This window comes from Phragmites australis, chromosome 24, assembly GCF_958298935.1.
Source record: "Phragmites australis chromosome 24, lpPhrAust1.1, whole genome shotgun sequence".
NCBI classification, from domain to species: Eukaryota; Viridiplantae; Streptophyta; class Magnoliopsida; order Poales; family Poaceae; genus Phragmites; species Phragmites australis.
In genome coordinates this window covers 16,870,591-16,893,537 of record NC_084944.1, presented here as the reverse complement: position 1 = coordinate 16,893,537, position 22,947 = coordinate 16,870,591, and the positions used below count along the sequence as shown (strand labels likewise).

Sequence of the window (22,947 nt, the reverse complement as noted above, 5' to 3'; positions counted from 1 at the left end):
TGAGGTTCCAAACAACATACCGTGATATCAATCACTAAATGTCTTGATAGGAGTACGAAGAGATTGATAAACACAGCAATGAAATACCTGACCTGAACTAATTAACACCGGAATGCAGTAACAACTTAGCGTACTCCTCGCAAAAGAAAATAATATAGCTTGGGGGGGCTTCATTGGCTGCGAAGAGCAAGGGGCTGGAGCCCCTCCTTAGATCCGCCCAGCACGGGATTAGGGTAGAATGACACTGATAGGCCTATCAAATATCCAGCTAATCGGGATGGGTGTGGGCTACTTTTGGGCCTTGGACGCGCTATCATGGGCCTTCTCCTCCGTCCTCTGGATCTTCCGCGGCAGCGCGCACAATTAGTCCCGCGCACGCCTCCCCTCGCTGTTGAGTCCCCCCGCGAGCTCCTCCACGCCCCACTGCCTTATCAGGTAATCCAGGTGCCACGGTAGTCGGACACCGTGTACGTGCGAGCCTGCTGCGCGATGGAAATGAAGTGTGCGTAGAAGTCATCGCCGTGGTGGCTGTTGAATAATTCTTGTGCACCGTTGATGCCTTAGCTGTTGTCTCGGTTTAGCTAGTGGTTGCATGGCTGGTTGTTAAGCCATGCGAGTCTTGGGGCTCTGACTCACGCTGTGTTCGCGAGGGAGCGCGTCGTGCGCCATGTTCCAGGCGTCTGGGATGGCATTCGTGCGATGACGAGCGTGGCGTGCATGTCGGGGGTTATGGACCCGATTTAGATGTATTTGTTTCCTATATACAAGCAATAGAATCATGAGAAAAGGGGGCTAAGTTTCAGCAGCACAAACGAGATCGTGTTTCGTATGTTCCAACGGGTTCGCGTGAGTTTGTGTGCACGGGCGCTTGAGCTCGCCGGCGACAAGGTAGCGTCGACACTCCGGCGATCTCTGACAAGTGGTATCAGAGCCGGTTGCGGCCGGGGAGTCGATCGCGGCGAGGTTTCATCGTTGGAATCAAGACCGGGCAATCGAGTACGCACTGATGACGGGGCCGACGCCATCGAAGGGCGATGGCAAGGGCGATGGGGCGAGCGGCACCAAGGACGACGTCGTGGTCCAGCGAGTGATTCGTGAGGTGGGCAGCAGGAGTAGTTACCCCGTCCGCACCAAGAGCAACTACTCCGACTGAGCGTTGTTGATGAAGGTGAAGCTGAAGGCCCGTGCGCTCTGGATGGCGGTGGACAAGGGTGGGGTCGACCCTCAGGAAGACATGATGGCGCTCGACGCGTTGTGCAGCGCCATCCCACCGGAGATGGTGTCCACGATCGCCGACAAGCCGATGGCCAAGCAGGCGTGGGAGGCCATCGCCACGATGCGCGTCAGTGACGAACGTGTGAAGAAGTCGACGGCGCAGCAGCTGCGTCGCCAATTCGACTTGGCGACGTTCAAGGACGGCGAGACCGTGGAAGATTACGCGCTCCGTCTAAACGGCATGGTGGCCACACTCGCGAAGTTCGGCGAGGTCGTGGAGGAATCCAAGGTGGTGGAGAAAATGCTCCGCAGCATGCCAACGCGTTTCAAGCAGATCGTCTTGGCGATCCAGACCCTCCTCGACACGGAGACACTCACCGTCGTCGAACTCACCGGGTGGTTAAAGGCTGCGGAGGAAGCCTTCGAGCCACCACCACCGACAATGCAGCTCGACGGCAAGCTGTACCTGACGGAGGAGGAGTGGATTGCGAGGAGGAAACGGCGTGAGGCGGAGAACCAAGGGAGCGGCGGCGCCGGCGGAAGTTCTGCGCGGTGCGGGACAAGACGTGGGCGTGGCAAAGGGCGTGGAGGCAACACCAGGTCCTCTTCGTCCAGCGGGCCGGCGAACAACTCCGGCAGGCCCGGCAAGGACGAGTGCCGGTGTTGCGGGAAGACGGGCCATTGGGCCCGTGAGTGCCCGCAGCTGTCCAAGAAGGAGCAAGCCCACGTCGTCCATGAAGAGGAGGAGGCCTCCCTTCTCCTGCTGAGGTCAACGCCCTGCATCCGCCGCCTCTCCACACCACCGCCACCACGAGACGAGATGACACCGCCACCACCAGCTTCTCCGACCGCGTCCTGGAGCTCGTCCTCGATGCGTTCGCCGTCTCCTCCACCACGCGAGGCAACTGCCTCCGGGCGCTTTGGTGCCCCAACACAGCAGGCGGGCTAGGCCCCTGCTGATGGCGGATCTGGATCGAGGGAGACGGGGCCGCAAGCCCCAGTTCGCCTGCGGGAGCAGAAGGTCTTTGTCCACCTTGGAGGAGAAGAGGATCGCGAGGCCAGGTCGTGGGTCCTCAACACCGGGGCCACGAATCACATGTCTGGCTCCCGGGCGGCATTCGCGGAGCTCGACACGGCAGTCTGCGGGACGGTGCACTTCGGTGATGATTCAATGGCGCGCATCGAGGGCTGCGGGACAGTCCTGTTCGCGTGCAAGAATGGGGAACATCGATCCTTCTTCGGAGTCTACTACATTCCCCGGCTCACGACGAACATCGTGAGCGTCGGCCAGCTCGATGAGGTGGGCACAAGGTCGACATCGACGCTGGGGTGATGAGGATCCGGGAATCTGGTGGACGGCTCCTGGCGAAGGTCATGCGCGCGGCGAACCGGCTGTATGTGCTCAACATCGACATTGCACAGCCGGTCTGCCTAGCGGCGCGCGGCAAGGAGGAGGCATGGCGGTGGCACGCGCGGCTGGGCCACGTCAACATGGCCGCGCTGCGCAAGATGGCTCGGGAGGAGCTGGTGCACGGCCTGCCGACGGTGGAGCAGGTGGACCAGCTTTGCGAGGCGTGCCTGGCCGGGAAGCAGCAGCGCACATCGTTCCCGGAGCAGGCAAAGTACCGTGCACGGCGCGTTCTGGAGCTGGTACACGGTGATCTGTGCGGACCCATCACACCTGCAATGCCGAGCGGTAACAAGTACTTCTTGCTCCTTGTGGATGATCGCAGCCGGTACATGTGGGTCGCGGCGCTTCCCTCGAAGGATCAAGCAGTAGAGGCGATCAAGGACTTCTAGAAGCGGGCGGAAGGCGAGTCCGGGCTCAAGCTGGGGGCGCTCCGGACCGACTGCGGCGGTGAATTCAACTCAGTGGAGTTCACCGAGCACTGTGCAGCCGAGGGCATTCGTCGTCAACTCACCACACCCTACAGCCCGCAACAGAACGGTGTCGTCGAGTGCCGCAATGGCACGGTGGTGGCCACAGCCCACAGCATACTCAAGGCAAAGGGTTTGCCGGGATGGTTTTGGGGTGAGGCAGTGAACACCGCGGTCTACATCCTGAACCGGTGTCCGACGAAGAACGTTGAAGGGATGACCCCGTTCGAGGCGTGGTACGGGAAGAAGCCGACTGTCCACCATCTGAAGACCTTCGGCTGCATCGTCTACATGCGAAACACGGCTCCACACCTCCAGAAGCTTGAAGACCATGGCCGGAAGATGATCTTCGTCGGCTACGAGCGCGGCTCCAAGGCGTTTCGTGCCTACGACCCCGTCACCCGACGCGTTCACGTAACGAGGGACGTGGTGTTCGACGAGGAGGGCCAGTGGGACTGGTCCCATGGCGAGGAAGAGGACGTGGCGACGGTGAGCGGCGATGACATCTTCACCATCGAGTTCACGACCAGGTCCGTCCGTGCCGATCAGGAGGAGACGTCGGGCGCGGAGACGGGAACGCCAGGGTCACCCTCTGCCTCGACACCAGCATGGCGTGGTGGCTCGGGCACGCCAGCGGCGACGCCAATAGGAGTTCAATTTGTCTCCCCGCCACCACACCTGGGCGAGGAGCTGGACGCCGACCACGACGAGGATGTGCCACTGCGTTTCTGAGCGGTGGAGGATGTCGTGGGACCAGGGTCGCCACCAGGCTATGCTGTGTGCGATCTTGGCGATAGACGGCTATACGCGGTGAGCGCGGAGGAGCCGGCGTCCCTGGCTCAGGCATAGAGGGAGGCGTGCTGGCGCCGGGCAATGGAGGAGGAGCTGCGGTCGATAGAAGAGAATCGAACTTGGACGTTCACTGAGTTGCCTCAAGGCCGGCGTGCCATTGGCCTCAAGTGGGTGTTCAAGGTGAAAAAGGATGAGCATGGGGCGGTGGTCCGACACAAAGCTCGGCTCGTCATCAAGGGACACGCACAGCGTCAAGGCGTCGACTACAACGAGGTGTTCGCCCCAGTAGCCCGCATGGAGGCAGTGAGGCTACTGCAGGCGCTGGCAGCACAAGAAGGGTGGCAAGTCCATCACATGGACGTCAAGATGGCATTCTTGAACAGCGACCTTCAGGAGGAAGTGTTCGTGGAGCAAGCACCGAGTTTTGCTCGACCTAGCCAGGAACACAAGGTATTCAAACTACACAAAGCTCTGTATGGTTTACATCAAGCTCCTCGTGCCTGGAATAAAAAACTGGATGATAAACTGGGTGTTCTGGGATTCAAGAAATGCCCTTCTGAACAAGCAATCTACTGTCGAGGTGTTGGTACTGAGAGGCTTGTAGTAGGGGTCTATGTGGATGATCTGATAATCACAGGGGCCAGCTGCTACAGCATCAAGATGTTCAAGGCACAGATAGCAGAGATATTCAAGATGAGTGATCTTGGATTACTAACATATTATTTGGGCATTGAGGTGAAACAGGATGCAGAGAGGGTATCACCCTGTCTCAAGGAAGCTATGCAAGGAAGATTCTTGAGAAGGCTGGCATGGTAGATTGCAATTCCTGTGCAGTGCCTATGCAGGCAAAACTGAAGTTGAGCAAGGAAAGTGACAGCCTATGTGTGGATGCTACTGAGTACAGAAGCTTGGTTGGGAGTTTGAGGTACTTAGTGAATACTCGACCTGACTTGGCTTTTTTCAGTTGGGTATGTGAGTAGGTTTATGGAGGAGCCCCATGAGGAGCACATAGCAGCAGTGAAGCACATTCTAAGATACATTGCTGGAACTAGTGACTGGGGTCTCTGGCACACAAGGAAGAAGAGAAATCAGTCTGTACTCTTGGGCTTCAGTGATAGTGATCTTGCTGGTGATGTTGATAGCAGAAAGAGCACTTCTGGAGTCATCTTTTTCCTTGGGGATAGTCCAATCAGTTGGCAGTCAGCAAAGCAGAAGGTTGTAGCGCTCTCTAAGCTGTGAAGCTGAATACATTGCTGCTGCAACAGCTGCCTGTCAGGCTGTTTGGTTGGCACGACTGCTAGCTGAGATAATGGATTCAGTTGTGAGCAAGCCAGTGCTAAGGGTGGACAACAAGTCCACGATTTCACTGATCAAGAATCCTGTGCATCATGATCGGAGCAAACATATTGACACAAGGTTTCATCTGATCAGAGAGTATGCACAGAATGGGCAGATTGAGGTCGAGTTTATCAGAACTGATGAGCAGCTGGGTGATGTGCTTACAAAGCCACTCTGCAAGATCAAGTTTGAAGAACTCTGTACCAAGATCGGCCTTCGTATTTGTAAGTAATTTGTGCACAAGACTTAGGAGGAGATTTGTTGAATAATTCTTGTGCACCGTTGATGCCTTAGCTGTTGTCTCGGTTTAGCTAGTGGTTGCATGGCTGGTTGTTAAGCCATGCGAGTCTTGGGGCTCTGGCTCGCGCTGTGTTCGCGAGGGAGCGCGTCGTGCGCCATGTTCCAGGCGTCTGGGATGGCATTCGTGCGATGACGAGCGTGGCGTGCATGTCGGGGGTTATGGACCCGATTTAGATGTATTTGTTTCCTATATATAAGCAATAGAATCATGAGAAAAGGGGGCTAAGTTTCAGCAGCACAAACGAGATCGTGTTTCGTGTGTTCCAACGAGTTCGCGTGAGTTTGTGTGCACGGGCGCTTGAGCTCGCCGGCGACGCGGTGGCATCGACACTCCGGCGATCTCTGACAGCGGCCGTCGGTGATGAACGCGGTCGGCATGTCGATCCGGCGCCGCATCATGTACGCCATCGCGCGCACGGCGGAGTCCGGGTCTGCCTCGAAGAGCTTCCCCATGACGTGAGTGTAGGCCGTCGTGCCGCTTCTCGTCGGCGGCGACGGGGCCGCAGATGCTCGCGAGCGTCTCGTCGCCGGCGCCGCTCGCGCCCACCAGCCGCGCGGTGTTGCCGTGCGCGGTGGCCGTGGCGCGCTCCTGGAACAAGACGTAGACGAAGCCGTGGAACGGGTTCGCCGGCGCGTGCACGGCCATCCCGGACCGGATGAGGCGCTGCACGGTGCGCTTCACCTCGCGCATGTCGAAGCGGCCGGAGAGGTGCATGTAGCGGTTGAGCACGTCGCCGTGGCGGTTCTCCTCGGCGAACCACCCGCGGATCCACCGCGCCCAGGCCGTGCCGTCCGTTCCCGTGGCGTCCCGCACGGCCTCGAGGCGGTTCAGCACGCTCTGGTACGTCGGCAGCGCCTCCTCCGTCACCATGTTGGCCACGAGGCACACCAGGAGCTCGCCCGGCACGCCGGCAGCCCCCGCGCGGAGCTCAGGGCACGCCGCGTGGAAGCCGTCGCTGCCCAGAGCCGCCAGGTCCGGCAGCATGTCGGACGGCTGCCATGACGCCTCCACCGGCTTGAACAGCGGCAGCACGTGGCTCCTACACCCACGGCTCCAGCTGCGTCAGCACATCCAGCCTCTCCAGCGTCAGGTAGCTAGCTCCGCCATTTCCCTTCGTCCTTCTTCTCTCGCCGTCCAGAGACGGCCATAATCTCTGTACTTGTAGTCATGGTACTCCTGCACCTCCTGCACATGGACTCAGCACGCACGTCAATAATCACGCAACAGAACTAGCCTATATTAACCACATGTCATTTAGTAATAGTTCGCGGTTGTTGTGTTGTGCTTAATTGTTGGCACTACAAATATTGATTTGTGCAAGTTATAGTGTCGTTGTGTTTAGCTTTCTTTTTAAGATATCAGTATAATTACCACAAGCGTCTCGCTATCGACGAATACGTCACCTACCATTAAAAATATTCTTGCCTTAGTGAGACATACCAGAATCAAACATACCAATGGGTAGGGATACAACCAACTCCACTAACCATCTAAACCGAGGCTTAGTTCTGGTGTCGTTGTGTTTAGTTGCCTGCATGGTTTGGTCACATCCATGTGCACTATGTTATTTGCTTTGAGTCAAGTAGTTAGTGTATGAGTATATGCATGGTTAGTTGAGCACATTGCTGAGGCATGGCTCATGGTCAGGTGAGTTGACCGCTTCATGCAGATGGTGGCGAGTCTAGTTGGTGCATAGGTTATAGTGGCTTAAGAATAAGGATTAGCAGTTATGAGCTACTACTGTGTCGGAGTCTAAGTATTGTAATCAGGCTTACTTATATAAAGACATGTATGAAAAGGGTGTTGGCCTGTGTGTTGCATCCCAAAAACTGCCGGTCTGTCGGAGTCTAAAGCTAGAAGAGTATGTGCATGTGTGTTTGTGTTAAACACAAGAGAGTTAGAGTTGATTGAGTGGATCAACTCCAAAAGTACTGCGCGTTAGTACATTTTTCGAAGCTACCGCTATGAAATCTTGCACCATGCATGAGACGTCAGACGTACGAGCTGCTGCGACAGGTCGCGAGGACACCATTATCGGAAGCTATTGTTGATGGCGGCTTGCAGTAGCAATAGTTACTAGGAGCAGTAGGTTTGCTGTAGGGCGGATAGCCAAACCTGAACAACGTTGCCGCCATGGCCATCGTTGAAGCCAGTTTCAGGAGAGTGCAACTCCACTACTAAACGCTGTGAATTTGCGCTATTGCATATATGCTGCACCAGGTCCGAGCGTTCTTATATACCGGGCTGCATGCTACAGCAATACAGCTTGTGAGTAATTTGCCATGAATTCGGCCCTCGTCCGTCGTCTTCCCAACTTATTAGTCTTCAGTTGGCCAGTCGCACATGTTGCAGCTAGGCCGCTAGTACCTCCTTGTCCTTTCGTATGATATTTTACATGTTCTTTCATATATATATATGATATTAATTTTGCCAGCCTTTTACGTATTCTTCGTCTGTTCATGTGAATTCAAATAATTTCTGATTTTCTTTTTTAGTTTGTCCAAATTTAATAAAGGGGAACTTACACTACCACATAATAGGTCATCAATGTTGGTTCAAAATCGCCATCAGTGATGGTTCTTAAACCGACACTGATTATTCGGTACTTATAGTCACCGACTATCAGTGCCGGTTCCGGCACTAAAAGTGCTATCAATGCGGTTCTTAACTGGAAACGGCAGTGATAGCCGGTTTCAAAATCGATGTTCCGAAGCAAAAAAATGAATTTTTTTTTGAACCAACCAGCGACCGAGACTCGAGCTACCTCACACGCACACGCCGTCATCACATTTTTTTATGCATGTGCGTTCCGTTGGATTCGAAGCTACAACCTCCTCCCTCGCGTGTACGTTATTTACCATATCACGTATGTCTCATTGCTGATAGCACTACAAGATATTTTTATTTTGACCCATCCTGCCGAAAGTTTATCATGATTATTTCAGCATTTAAATTACTTTAAATGAAAAAGTTGTCAACTACAAAGTTATAGATCTCATCGAAAGGTATAATTTTCATATAAAGTTTATCTCCACCCGACATCATATGAAAAAGTTATAAATTTCAGAAAATCGGTTATCATCAACTATTAATGCCGGTTTGTGACACGAACCAGCACTGACAGTCCCTTCATTATCAGTGCATGTTGTGGCACGAACCGATATTGAAAAGTCACTATCAGTGTCGGTTCGTGACTAGAACCGATATTAATACATCAATACCAGTTCTAACCACGAACCAGCACTGATAGTGATTTTTCAGTGCCGTTTCTTAGCGCCTAGCCATTGTTTATGCATGAGATTTTAACAACCGGTACTGATACGTCTTCAGTAACTTTTTTTACATAACCGACAATGATAAAATACTACTTATAATATATTCTGTAGTAGTATTAGCTTGTAAATTCTCCTTCACTTCAAGTTGAATAACCACCCTACAAGTAGATTACATGCATTTACTAACTCATAATTCTAACCCCGTTACCAAATAGGATCATGTTAACAATTGTTGCAATAGGACCACGGGTGCTCTATGTAACCGCCGTCATGGACAAGAGGGCATGGGAGAAGGTTTAACAACAGACCGATCAAGGTTTAACAGTTGATTGAAGTATAAACAATTTTTGGGGTGACTGATTTTTAGCATAACTGTGCTAAAATTGGTACAAATGTTATATTAAGTTGTTGTTTAGGTTCAAATGCTTTCAATATTTTAACAAGCTGTTTTCCATGAGCATGGGACGGAAAATTGGGGTTCCCTTCCCTGTATCGGAGAAAAGTTATTGTTTAGGTTTGAATTGATACGGGGAACATCCTACCTTTTCAACATAGGATCATTGAACATAAACAATAGGGAATCGTATATATTGACCTGTTGTTATTACAGTGGCTTGCACCTCTTTAATCCGTCAAAGATAGAACACGGAACTCATCGAATCTGTACATGTTCATCTGTTGCCACTATAGAGACTTGCAGCTGTACAGAATAGTTGAATCACACACTAAAAAATAACTATTAAACTCTCAATTCCCAGTGAAAAAACAAGTGCGATCTTTATTGGAGGGTTAGTTGCATCTAATCATAGTAGGAACGAACATGATATCTTCATCATGGAAGTAGCTTATAATTAAAATATTACTACATAAAAAATAGATAAAGGAGATATAGAATTAGTGATGGGTCGTAATATGATATGTCACTTATGTTAAAAGTAATGGGTCGTAGTTGTGATCCATCCCTGTTGACTCGTCATTAGCGACGGATCATCCTAGACCAGTTATAAGTGATGGGTCAAGTTGTGTCCCGTCACTTATGACTCTTCATCAGTGACGGGTTATCCTAAACCAGTCACAAGTGATAGATCAAATTATGACCCGTTACTAATGACTAACTCATCAGTGACAGATCATCCAAGAGAGTTATTAGTGACGGGTCAAAACTTGACCGGTCACTAATGACAAGTTTTGACCATGAGAACAGATGAAGGAATCTTAATTAGTCGATTATAGATGTATCAGTCAATCAGTTATGACCTGTCACTTATGAAGGTTATAAGTGACGGGTTAAATTTTGACCTGTCACCAATGATCTCATTGGTGACTGGTTCTTACCCTTCATTTATAACTAGTTATCAGTGACACGTTCAGAGTGACGGGTACGGGACCCGTCACCTGTCACCTATGGCAATTATAACCCGTCATCTTTGAATTTTTTCACTAGTGTATATTCATAATATCGAGTCTGATTTACATGGACCAACACCCCCAACTTATATAGTCACCTAAGATACATGAAACAGGAAACAAACTATGATACATAAAACAGGAAGCAAAATTACACGACTTGGACAAAAAGAAGGCAATTGAACTGCAACTGCCATCGGTTTGTATTGTAAATTGTGGTGCACTTGAAAAGAAAAAAAAGTCTAGGACTAGTTTCATTGCGTGAGACATTAAATTAGCTTTTTGTAGAGTACTCATATGTCCAAAATGGACTCCGTACGTGAGAAATATGCACTTTTGAATTCGTGTTTGCTTGTTGTGAAGAGATCAATCCAAATTGAATCCAATCCTTTCTAAGAATCAAACTTTGTGTTAGGCATGACTTGAATATGTGCCAATCATAAAAAGGAAGTCTAATAAATACATGGAAACACATAGAATAGATGGATATTGTCCAATAATTCCGTATAAGCCTTGGACTCTACATGTTCAGCAGTCATCACGTTCGTCACCGTTATAACTTGTGCATCATCCAATGAAATTACTGTAACTCTTGGTAGGAAGCTTCAGATCCTATACGGTTTGATCCGTTAGAAAGTAGAATTGATAAACTTTCCAAATATCAACTTTTAAGCCTTGGAATTCACTATGTGAAAAATAGACAAATGAGACACGATTTAGTGACAGATTATTCTACGAGCCGTCACTTATATAGCCTCGGGTCGAGACCGAACTATGAACCATCACTGATGACAAGTCATTAGTGACAGGTCGTAAAGTTACCCGCCACTGATGACATTAGTGACAAGTTATAACAACACCCGTCGTTAATGTATAACACATTAGTGACGGGTCTCCCTACACTAATTGTTGGGGGAACACCGTAACCTGGAGATATTTAGATGACACAACATGGTATTACTCTAGCTGTCATAGTATCTTAGCCACCATGTGGAATGTAAAGGGTGAAATATACAAAATACCCCTCTATGCATATGATTGTAGCATAATATCTGAGAGGCAGGTTGGTAATTTTCCCTGCCTTTTCTCTCTATTAATAAGTCCTCAAAGGGCAGGAGAGACGGATCCTAGAGGTTTTTCCCCTATTACATTGGCTTCGTTTCTCTCTCACTCTCTCCTTTCGACTCACTGTTCATATCCAAGCTTGAGCCTCCTCTTATGAGCGGGCTGTCGATGTATCTATTCGGGACACATCTTCGTGCTCCAACAGTGCGTCGTTCATGGGGTGGGAACAAAGAACTTTGTTTGAAGGAGAAAGCAAGAAAAACAGCACTGAGCATCGTGATCAAAGCATCGACGTGCAGGCCGTCTCCGGCCCTGACGTGTCAACACCCCACGAGCAAGCGCGGTCTAAAGGAAGCACATCAACAACGAGCAGCGCACGGTGGCATGCCATCGGCTATGTGAGCAGTTGTGGCCTAAGCTGTGTGCGTTTGCACGTGCCGGCTTGTGCTTGGCGACACCTGCAAGCATGAGCTGGGACATGCCCTCGTGCACCCTCCGGAGGGAGAACGAGAACCTCTCAGGCCCCTCCTACTCGACACCCAAAAACACATCTAGAATAAAGGGGATGTACCTACAAGTACCACTCTGTGAGCACAGCCCAATTGGCGTCGTCTTGCGAGTGAAGAAGTCGCGGTTAAATTGGCCCAGGCGAGCATGAACGATGGTTGTGGTGTGCTACGATCCGCTCCTGAGGCCGTTCGAAGGCAAATCATGTACAAGTGTGGCTCCCCATGCCCATCCAACCTCGAGCGAAGGCTAAACAGTGTGGGAGCAAAAGCAAAGGTAAAATCCATGCAAACCTATACGCACAAGGTAAGAGCATGCACCCATTTGTTGTGCAGCTATTGGATATACCTTTATTTATTACTAGTGTCAGTTGATGGTCAGATGGACCTGCAAGTGGACTAGCTAGTACTCCTACTAGTACTTTCATCATTTCATGCTTATCTCTGTGCAAGCATCCACTGCACCTTATCACTGTCAGCTTTGGGGGTGTTGGAATGTTTTGTTTATTAGTACCAAAGATCTACGCCCAAGCTAGAAATATAATGGTGAAAAAGAGGGCATACTCATTTAAATAGTATGGTCATAGTTACTCCGTCATGCGAAAGTGCCGCAAAAGGCTGAGGCTAGTCAGAAGGTACGAAACCCACCTGACACATGCACAGTCCACAAAAGGGTATGGTGCCATAATACCTAACTAAAAGTCCTTGTGTTCACACCATGACCCAGAGATAGTTATTCTCATTGTGTAAGATATAGTAGTATATTTTGCTTGCCGTACGCATACAGAATCTATATAAGTCCATAGTCTAGATCAGAGGGTGCATGTGGACGGTACTAGAGGATGGCTCGTGGCTTTTGTGGTGACCACGTGCCCTTTCCACTAGCAAGCTTATCTTGTGTCAGCTTGTTAGAACGTTTAATGTACCTTTCACTACTACAAAATCTATTTTTTGAGACACCTAAATTTCATTTCTACAGGCGATTCATAGGACCTACCGCCTGAGAAAGTGGCTGCGTCCCCGTACGGCTGAGGACCGCCTGTGAAAACCAATTTCCACAGACGGTTCCTTATGTGAAACGCCTGTGGAAATAGCTCTATTTTCCCAGACGGTTCACATAAGGAACCACCTATGAAAATGGAGCTATTTCCACAAGCGGTTCACATAAGGAACCGCCTGTGGAAATTTATTTTCACAAGTGGTTTCTTATGTCAACCGCCTGTGAAAATAGCTCCATAAATAGTGCATCGTCTCGGGAAGCATTCAGACAGGCTCTACTGTTGTCCAAATAGTAGAGCAGCTCAAGTGGTGGCGGATTTGGAAAATAGGGGGGAAGGTTTTGTTTTTGAATTCCTTGGATGAGCCAAATAAGGTATGTGTATCCCATCCCTAGCTTGTATTTTTTTGAGGTTTAGATTTAGATTTAAGGCTAAATTAGGGTTTAAATGTGATCTAGAGATGCTCATGGTTCTTGCCATTTAGATCATCAAATTAGCTCAAATTTGTTGCAATATTGATTTAATTGTGTAGATTCACATGATTTCTAGCATTATATTTTAAAAATGTAGCTAGAATTTGATGTTTTTTAGCCTTAGGAGGTTTCATCATGAATGGGGATTTTTTTCTCTAGATCTAGATCTAGATCTAGATCTCTAGGGAGAGGGAGAGGGAGAGGGAGAGGGGAGAGAGAGTAATGAATTCACATTATTTTGAGCCATAAATTTACGTCAATGTAGATTCAATTGCGTAGACATATTATAATCATAACAAGCCGATTTTTTCCTTTTTAAGAAAAAATCCTTTTAATTCTAATTTTCAAATTAATTAATTGATGTATCTAATTTTGTGGTTGCAGTTAAAGATGGACAGAGCATGGATGTACGATGCGCCAAGATATGAAGAAATATACATCAAAGGACTCTCTGCTTTTATTGAAGCCGCTGAGAATGACGCTTTAACTAAGAAGACAAAGGAAATATACTGTCCATGTTCTAACTGCAAGAACCAAAAATTGTGGGACAAATCAAGCATAATCAAATCACACTTGATCTTGAGAGGTTTTGTTGAGGATTACAAATGATGGTCCAATCACGGCAAACAACATACAAGCGAACCAAACGAGGACATCGCTGCTGATCAAGTGGATGGTGGTGATGAGGGAGCAGTCGAAGGTGACACTGATGTTATGATAGATGATGATGCTGATTTTGATCTAGATGATGATGCTAATTTTGATCTGGAGGAAATGCCGCGCCACGCAGAACCGCATGTTTTAAGGGACACGAGAGGTTTAGATAATTTCGAGGCGTTACAGAAGGCATCGAAGGAACTTTTGTATGAGGAATCAAAGGGTTGTGGTAAGAAGTTTACGGTGTTGCATTCGGTGCTTGAACTTCTAAGGTTGAAGGCCAGCAATGGATGGTCCGACAAGAGTTTCTCGGATCTGTTGAGTCTCTTGGCAAACATGCTTCCGTGGCCTAACTCCTTGCCCATCATCACTTATTAGGCGAAGAAGCTTATCTGCCCGTTGTCATTGGATGTGCATAAAATACACGTGTGTCCAAACCACTGTATCCTCTACCGTAAAGAGTACGAAGCCTTGAATAGATGTCTAGTGTGCAATGCGAGTCGGTACAAGAGGAATGATGATTGTGAGGACGAAGATGCTTCCGCCAACGTGAAGAAGAAGAAGAGTAATGCTGGTCGTGACGATCTAGACACTTCTTCCAGCGCGGAGAAGAAGAGAAGAAGTCATGCGATGGTGATGTGGTACCTACCAGTGATCTCCCACTTACAGCATTTGTACTCGAACCCTAGGGACTCTGAACTGATGCGTTGGCATTTCGATAAGCTCAAGAAGGATGGACTAAGCTTCAACACCCCGCTGATGCTAGGCAATGAAGAAAGTTCGATGCCATGTATCCAGAGTTCACTGAAGAACCAAGGAATGTAAGGTTCGCATTGAGTACCAACGGAATGAATCCTTTTGGTGACATGAGCACCTCACATAGAACTTGGCCAGTGGTCCTGGCCATCTACAACCTTCCTCCATGACTATGCATGAAGCGGAAGTACCTTATACTATCCATTCTTATCCAAGGACCAAAATAACCTGGCAACGATATAGATGTGTTTCTGGAACCATTGATGGAAGATATGACGAAACTGTGGAATGAGGGGGTCCGGGTGTGGGATGAGTTCCGACGACAGTACTTCACACTGAAAGCCATGATTTTTGTTACCATCAATAATTATCCCGCCCTTTTTTCCCTATCGGGATAGGTTAAAGGGAAGCAAGGATGTGCAGTGTGCTTGGACGAAACCGCGTCTGTGTACCTTCCGTACTCACAAAAGGTAGTGTACACATGACACCGACGGTTCTTACTCAGAACTCATAGATACCGCAAGATGAAGAAACATTTTGACAACACGGTTGAGGAAGATACTAGCCCGAAACCTTACAGCGGGGCACTAGTGTTTCAAATAGTCAGTAGCATCGAGGTTGTTTTCGGGAAGCCGCCGAAGGGTAAAAAGAGGAAGAAAAGTGAGACGCCGACCAGCACACTGTGGAAGAAGAGGCCGATTTTCTTTAAGTATTTGCCCTACTGGAAGGTCTTGGACGTCCATCACAGCATCGATGTCATGCATGTTGAGAAGAATGTGTGTGATAGCATCCTTGGCCTCTTATTGGACATACCGGGCAAGACAAAAGATGGAATCAAGTCACGTAAGGACTTGGTGCATTTTGAAATAAGGCCAGAGCTACACCCTGAAGACAGACCAAATGGGAAACATTATCTTCCCCCGGCTAGCTACTCTTTGACACCTGAGGAGAAAAAGGCTCTGTGCAAGTGCTTACATGGGGTGAGAGTCCTGGCTGGTTACTCATCCAACATTACGAACCTAGTCTTGATGAAAGATTTGAACCTAGTCTCACTAAGAACCTAGTCTCATGATTGTCATGTGATGATGACGCAGATGCTCCCTATTGCAATCAAGGGTATCAAGCCAAGATACATAAATGTGGTCATCACACGGTTGTGTCACTTCTTCAATGCAATTGCTCAGAAGGTGATCGATGCTGAAAAACTTGGTGCTCTACATAGTTACTTGGTACAGACTCTGTGCCAACTTGAGATGTGCTTCCCTCCATCCTTTTTCGATATCATGGTACACCTCTTGGTGTTCATATCGTGAATGAGATAATTGCATTGGGCCCTGTATTCTTGCATCAGATGTATGCGTTTGAGCGGTACATGGGAATTCTCAAGAGCAATGTACAGAATCGTGCTCACCCAGAGGGTTCCATGATCGAGGGCTACAATACCGAGGAAGTCGTTGAGTGTTGCATCGATTACATAAAAGATTCTAATCCAATTGGTGTACCTGTATCTCGACATGAGGGGAGGTTGTCTAGGAGAGGGACCAAAGAAAAGAAAAGATTCATCGATCATGATTACAAAGCAGTGGAAGAAGCACATTTCACCATCTTGCAGCAGATCCAGTTAGTGGCGCCGTACGTCGAGCAACACCTAAATGAGCTCTACACAAAAAATCAAGGCCGCTCGTATGATTGGATCTTGAAAGAGCACAAGCGTTGCTTCACCACATGGTTCAAGAACCAAAACCTTCCGGATGGTGAATCTGTAGATAAAAAAATGTGAAAATGTTGGCTTGTGGCCCATCAAGTTTAGTTATGTCATGGCAAGCGTATGACATTAATGGGTACATGTTTTATACCAAAGCAAAAGATAAGAAGAGCACGACCCAAAACAGCGGTGTTCGAACAGAAGCCTATGACACAACAGGGGAAAAGGTCACCTACTATGGGTTCATAGAAGAAATCTGGGAACTCGACTATGGAGTGAATCTGCAGATCCCCGTCTTTTGGTGCAAATGGGTCAAACACCCAAATGGCGTGGCGGTGGACAACTACGGCTTCACAATTGTCGACCTTAGCATTGTAGGCCACAAGATGACCCGTGTGCACTCGTTGATCATGTCGCACAAGTTTTCTATATAATCGACCCCGCGAATGAAAAGAAGCATGTAGTTTTTGCTGGAAAACAAATAATTGTCAGAGTCGAGAATGTGGAGGATGAGGAAGAATACAATCAGTTCGATGACATGACGCCTTTCGGAGATCCAGAAAAGATCAAACTTGTAGAAGCAACCCTTAATAGATCTGTGATGCCGTACATGCGTCTGGATGGTGTAGGGAAAACAGTTCAAGGCAAATAGTGCCATGTTATGCAAATTATTTTCCAATGTGACAGAACCCTGAAATTTGTATATAATTAGGATAAGCTTTAATTTGTATTGAGGACTTGTATGCATGATGTAACAGAGATTTTGCTTTAATTTAGGGCATGTATATGCTTTAATTTAATATGCTTTAATATGTAATAGAATAGTATTTCCCAAACAAGCAAAAATCATTTCACAGGTTTTCACAGGCGGTTTCTTAGGTGAACCGCCTGTGAAAATGGATTTCCACAGGCGGTTGGCTTAAGGAACCGCCTGCAGAAATAATTTCCACAGGCGGTTTCTTACGTTAACTGCCTGTGGAAATCTTTTCTATTTATATAACCGCGCGTGGCCCCAAAAACCCTAGGTCTTTGACAAACTTTCGACCACGCCGTCAGGCTGTCCCTCCGTCCGCCGCTCACAACAGACAGGAGGCCGAGCTCCTCACCGGAGGTAGTGCTCCGACCGTCTACCATGCCGGGGGGTCGAGCTCCATGCCGGAGGCTGAGCTCCTCACCGGGAGGTAGTGCTCTGGCCGTCTACCTCATTGAAGGCTGAGCACCTCTGTTGGTTTTGACATCCATGATCGAATAATTATAGAAACACAACTATACAAGAACACACAAGTTTCCGAGGCCGTGACAGCTTAGCCTTAGTCTTTTCTTCTAAATTCGAGCTCGCTGTATACTTAACCAAATACTTCCGAGCTTCTTGACCTTACAACTTGATCGACTCTATTCTCATAGCATCTCTCTTCTCCAGCGCACATTATATGGTGCCCCCATCCCTTCATTATATAGGAGCTAAGTACTAGACTCTGAATCGTACTCCGATACAATCCTATTCCTATTCAGACTGTAATCCTACTCCTATTAGGACACTATTTTAACTTTGACATGGACTCTCATACATACCAAAACTAAACCTACCATAGAACAAGATTAATTTTCAACATTCCCCCTTAATCTTGTTTCCTTCATGTTAGAGTAGCGCCAGGTGGTCATCCTCCTCTGCAGCCATAAACAACATCTTCTCCTGTTTCTTCAACTTCTTGCATTCCCATTGGAAGTGTAATCATTGCACTTGTAGCACCTCACTTTAGCCTTGTCGAATTTCCGATTCTTGCTGCCTCGTCCACCGTTGTTGGAGGAGCCATCACCACCATCCTTCTGCTCCTTAGCCCTCCATTGTTCTCGGGTGAGTAATAGATGCTTATCTTCATCCTTCTCCTTAGCTCTCCATTGGGCTTTGGTGAGCAACACAGGCTCAGCATTGATGTTGACGTCATCATCATTGCCGCGCAACCTTTCTTCGTACGCCCAGAGCCTGCCAGAAACCTCCTCGACTGTCATGGTCTCGAGGTCACCGAATTGCTTGATTGAAGCGACAATCTGCAAGAACTTGTTTGGTGTGGCTCTGAGGATCTTCCTTACCACATACGAGCCCTCCATCTTATCGTCGAGCCCACGAATCGTGCTGACGATGGAATTCACCTTCATTGCGAAGTCGTCGACCGACTCTGTGCTCTTCATCCGCAAGCCATCCAACTCTTCTCTGAGGGTTTGAACACAAGCATCCTTGACGTGTTTGGCACCTTGGTACATCATCTTGATGCACTCCCATACCTCCTTGGAAGTTTCCTTCTCGGATACTGCCCGCAGTGTCTCCTCCGGGATGCCTTGATAGATGGTGGCAAGCGCTATCTGATCCTTCTTCATGTCCACCTTTTCCTTCGGGTCATCATTCTCGATAGCATCCCAAACGCCTTATGCACGCATGAACACCTTCATCTTGATCGCCCATGTTGTGTAGTTGCTCCTCGTGAGCATTGGATAGTGTAGCGACACCAGTGAACCCTCTTTCACCAATGCTCCTGATCCAGAGATCTTCACCGATGTTGATTTGCTACCTTTGCTATCCTTCGACCGCACACAACAAATTTCCTAGCTTCTCCAAGTACGTATCTTCCGAGTACTTACAAACTTGCCGAGTAGATCCGAGCTCGTTAAGTACTTAACCGAGTACTTCCAAGCTTCTCGACAAATTCCAGCTCTAATCTTCACCTAGGCTTTGATACCAATTGTTGGTTTTGACATCCAAGATCGAATAATTATAGGAACACAAGAACACACGAGTTTCTGAGGCCACGACAGCTTAGCCTTAGTCTTTTCTTCTAAATTCGAGCTCGCTGAATACTTAACCGAGTACTTCTGAGCTTCTTGACCTTACAACTTGATCGACTCTATTCTCATAGCATCTCTCTTCTCCGAGGCACATTATGGGGTGCCCCCTCCCTTCATTATATAGGAGCCAAGTACTAGACCATGAATCCTACTCCGACACAATCCTATTCCTATTTAGACTATAATCCTACTCCTATTAGGACAATTTTTTAACTTTGACATGGACTTTCATGCATACCAAAACTAAACCTACCATAGAACAAGATTAATTTCCATCATCCTTGTCGGAGGTGCTGCTCCAACAGTATTCCATGCCGAAGGTTGAGCTCCTTACTGGGGGTGGTGCTCCGACCGTCTACCTCATCGGAGGCCGAGCTCCTTGCCGAAGGTGGTGCTCCGATCGTATTCCATGCAAGAGGCCGAGCTCCTTGCTAGGGGCGATGGTCCAGCCATCTACCTCACCGGAGGCTAAGCTCCTCACTTGGGGGTGGTGCTCTGGCCGTCTACCATGCCGGGGGCTAAGCTCCTTGCTGGAGGCCTCGCTCTGGCCACCCACCTTGACAGAGGCCGCGCTCCATCCATTACCCTCCACGCTTATGAGCTAAGGAACTGCACCTCCTCGAGCTACGTCGGCTACCGTAGGAGCTCGAATGAGCTAGCCTACCCCTACACACCATGAGCTCCACCATCTTTCACAGTAGTAATACGAGTTGGCAACTCGACCTGCCTAAGGCAGGACAAAAGAAAGGTGATGAAAAGATCAAAAGCAAAATCCAGTAGTCTGGTACCACTTCTTCTATCATGTAGTTATTTAGTTCTGCATATCTGCATAAAAGCTAGCATGGTTGGTTGCTTGGCCCCCCTATGCATGTTTGAAATAATTGTTTGTCTCACATGCACACGGAAGCACCTTTTCAAATGTGCAAAATTTTGCATGGTTGCTTGCTAGACTAGATTGGCTTAGCTAGCTGCTGGTAGTTCACCACGCAGGTCGTAGACAGCCCACACGTGACCTACCGGCTATGAGCTATTGCCTATGATATTATCAAGCTATCGCAAATCGAAATACAATACACCACTCGAGCAAATTGCGGCCAGCTGCAAAGCCTGTTCATTTCATAGCGATAGGAGATTTCATTTTCACGATTCATAACGCATGCATGTAGCCCTTGCTCTCTATGACACAGAGGCATGCACTCGTTTCCTCACACATAAAAGTAGTAGAAGCATTAAGTCAAAAATTTCACACATGCAGGTAGCTCTTGCTTTTGTGATACACATGAATGTACGCACAACTCCCTCTGTTTTCCATGAATAGGAAGCAAGACATTGAGTGGGAACAAGGAGTAGTTGGGACCCGGCTTCGCATGGATTAAAATGGTGGAGTCCCTCCGGGCGCGTGTGCGAGGGCCCCTTTGGCCTTGCTGGCTACACCCTAGGCCTGGTAGGCCTCCGTTCGTGGGTGCCTCAATTTGCGCGCCTGAGCTCCCACTAACCACTAGGTACACCTCATCCCTGTCGTATTAATATTAGCATTGTAGCTTACTTTCAACCTTTACATTGCTTACTAAAGGCCTTAGGTTAGCGCATGCTGAGAGTAACCATCTGAGCTAGGGGTATTATCTACTGCAAGTTGGTGATTCGCTGACAACACTAGACTGTTAAACTTAAGTCATATCTCTGTTCAAACAATAGACAGTAAGGCTTAAGTTTTACCTTTGCTCAAATAGTGCACAACAATTTAAAACCTATGCAAACGGAGATGTCTTAAAAACCCTCCAACATCTTTAAGGCCTAGCCTACATGCCGAAGAGGTATGGACTCACTGGCACCTTGAAGGTATAGCCACTGTGTTGGCGTGGACATGAACCCTCTGACATCTTTAAGGCCTAGCCAACGTGTCAGAGAGGTATGGACCCACCGCCACCTTGAAGGCATAGCCTCTGTGCCGGCATGGACATGAACCTTCCAGCATCATTAAGGCCTAGATTACGTGCCAGAGAGGTATGGACCCACCGACACTTTGAAGGCATAGCCTCTGTGCCAATGTGAACATGAACCCTCCAGCATTTTTAAGACCTAGCCTACGTGCCGGAAAGGTATGGACCCACATCACCTTGATGGCATAGCCTCTGTGCCGGTGTGGACATGAGCCCTCCGCATCTTTAAGGTCTAGCCTATGTGCCAGAGAGGTATGGACACACCGAATCCTTGAAGGCATAACCTCTATGTCAACGTGGACATGAACCCTTTGGCATCTTTAAGGCCTAGCCTGCGTGCCGGAGAGGTATGGACCCACCGGCACCTTGAAGGCATAGCTTTTGTGCCAGCGTGGACATGAACCCTTTGGCATCTTTAAGGTCTGGCCTACGTGCCAGAGAGGTATGAACCCTCCCCACATTGTAGAGGTATGGATCCTCTGGCATCTTGAAGGCAAAAGTCTTCATACCGAAGAAGTCCAACACCTTACGCTCCAAAAAATATGCAGGTCATGACAAACCGCTAACTAACGAAGAGTTTAGCTCTGCTCACCCCTAATGCAACTGAGCACCCATAAAAAATCGCACCCTCCGATCGCTAGCAACCGCAAAATGCGAGGGGGCTAGGATAGGGAGACAAATGAAGCGTTGGTGCCACCAAAGTCGTAAGGTTAAAGGTGAAGTCAGCATAATACAATTTTATTCATACATATTCATACATACATACATACATATATACATACACACATACATACATTCATACATCATACCTACATACATACATGTACACACATACATACATACCTACGTACATGCACATATACTCACATGTGGTATAACCGCTTTAGAAGCTTCCCTACCTTGGCTACAACCATGAGAATAACACTAATAGAACGCGCCCTCCGCCCGCTCACGGCCGAAAAGCGTGAGGGGGTCGTGGATTCAGGGAGCCAAAAGGCTTGATCGATCCTGCACAGGTTGCATAAATTCACTAGCTCCAAAAGGCTTGATCGATCCGGCACAAGTTGCAGAATTTTGCTAAACTCTGTGAAAACACATTATTGTCAAGGAATTATAGGACTAGTGCAAGAATTGAGGTCGACTTCATCCCCGGCTACCGCCGCGGGGGGCTCCAGATGGCCCAACCTCTGATGAACCCATCACGCTTACCGATGAGGAGGTTGCGGGCTACCTCCCTCAACCTCACCGTTGACTCCACCTTTGGCATCCACCATTGAGGGAGTAGTAGACTGCCCCCTTGTCTGCGTTGTGGACTCCATCTCTGGCTCAAGCCACCAGGCTCCAGACGGCCTTGCCTTCTTCAAGCCTCATCGTGTCCACCATTGAAGGGGTAGCAGACTGCCCCCTTGGCCACAACGTCTCCTCTGTCTCCGGCTCATGTCGCCAGGCTCCAGATGGCCCTGCCTTCATCAAGCCTCGCCTCGTCCACCACTGAGGGGGTAGCAGACTGCCCCCTCAGCAGCAACATCAATTCTTTCGGCTCATGCCGCCAGGCTCCAAATGGCCCTAACTTCGTAAAGCCTCACCACATCCACCGCTGAGGGGTAGCAAATGACCCTTCTCGACTGCATCGTTGACTCCATCCCCGGCTCATGCCGTCAGGCTTTAGACAACTCTGCCTTCATCAAGCCTCACCGTGTCTATCGCTGAGGGGGTAGCAAGCTGCCCCCCTCAGCTGCGTTGTTGGCTTTGCCATCGGCTCCTGCCATCGGGGGCTTCGGATGGCTCTTCCTCCATCAT

The 22,947-nt window shown here is 48.6% G+C and overlaps 1 pseudogene; it reads right to left on the bottom strand.

Moving 5' to 3' along the window:
• Positions 1-228: 228 nt before the first annotated feature.
• LOC133907216 (acyl-[acyl-carrier-protein] desaturase 7, chloroplastic-like) lies at positions 229-7,665 on the bottom strand (annotated as a pseudogene).
• Positions 7,666-22,947: the final 15,282 nt, after the last annotated feature.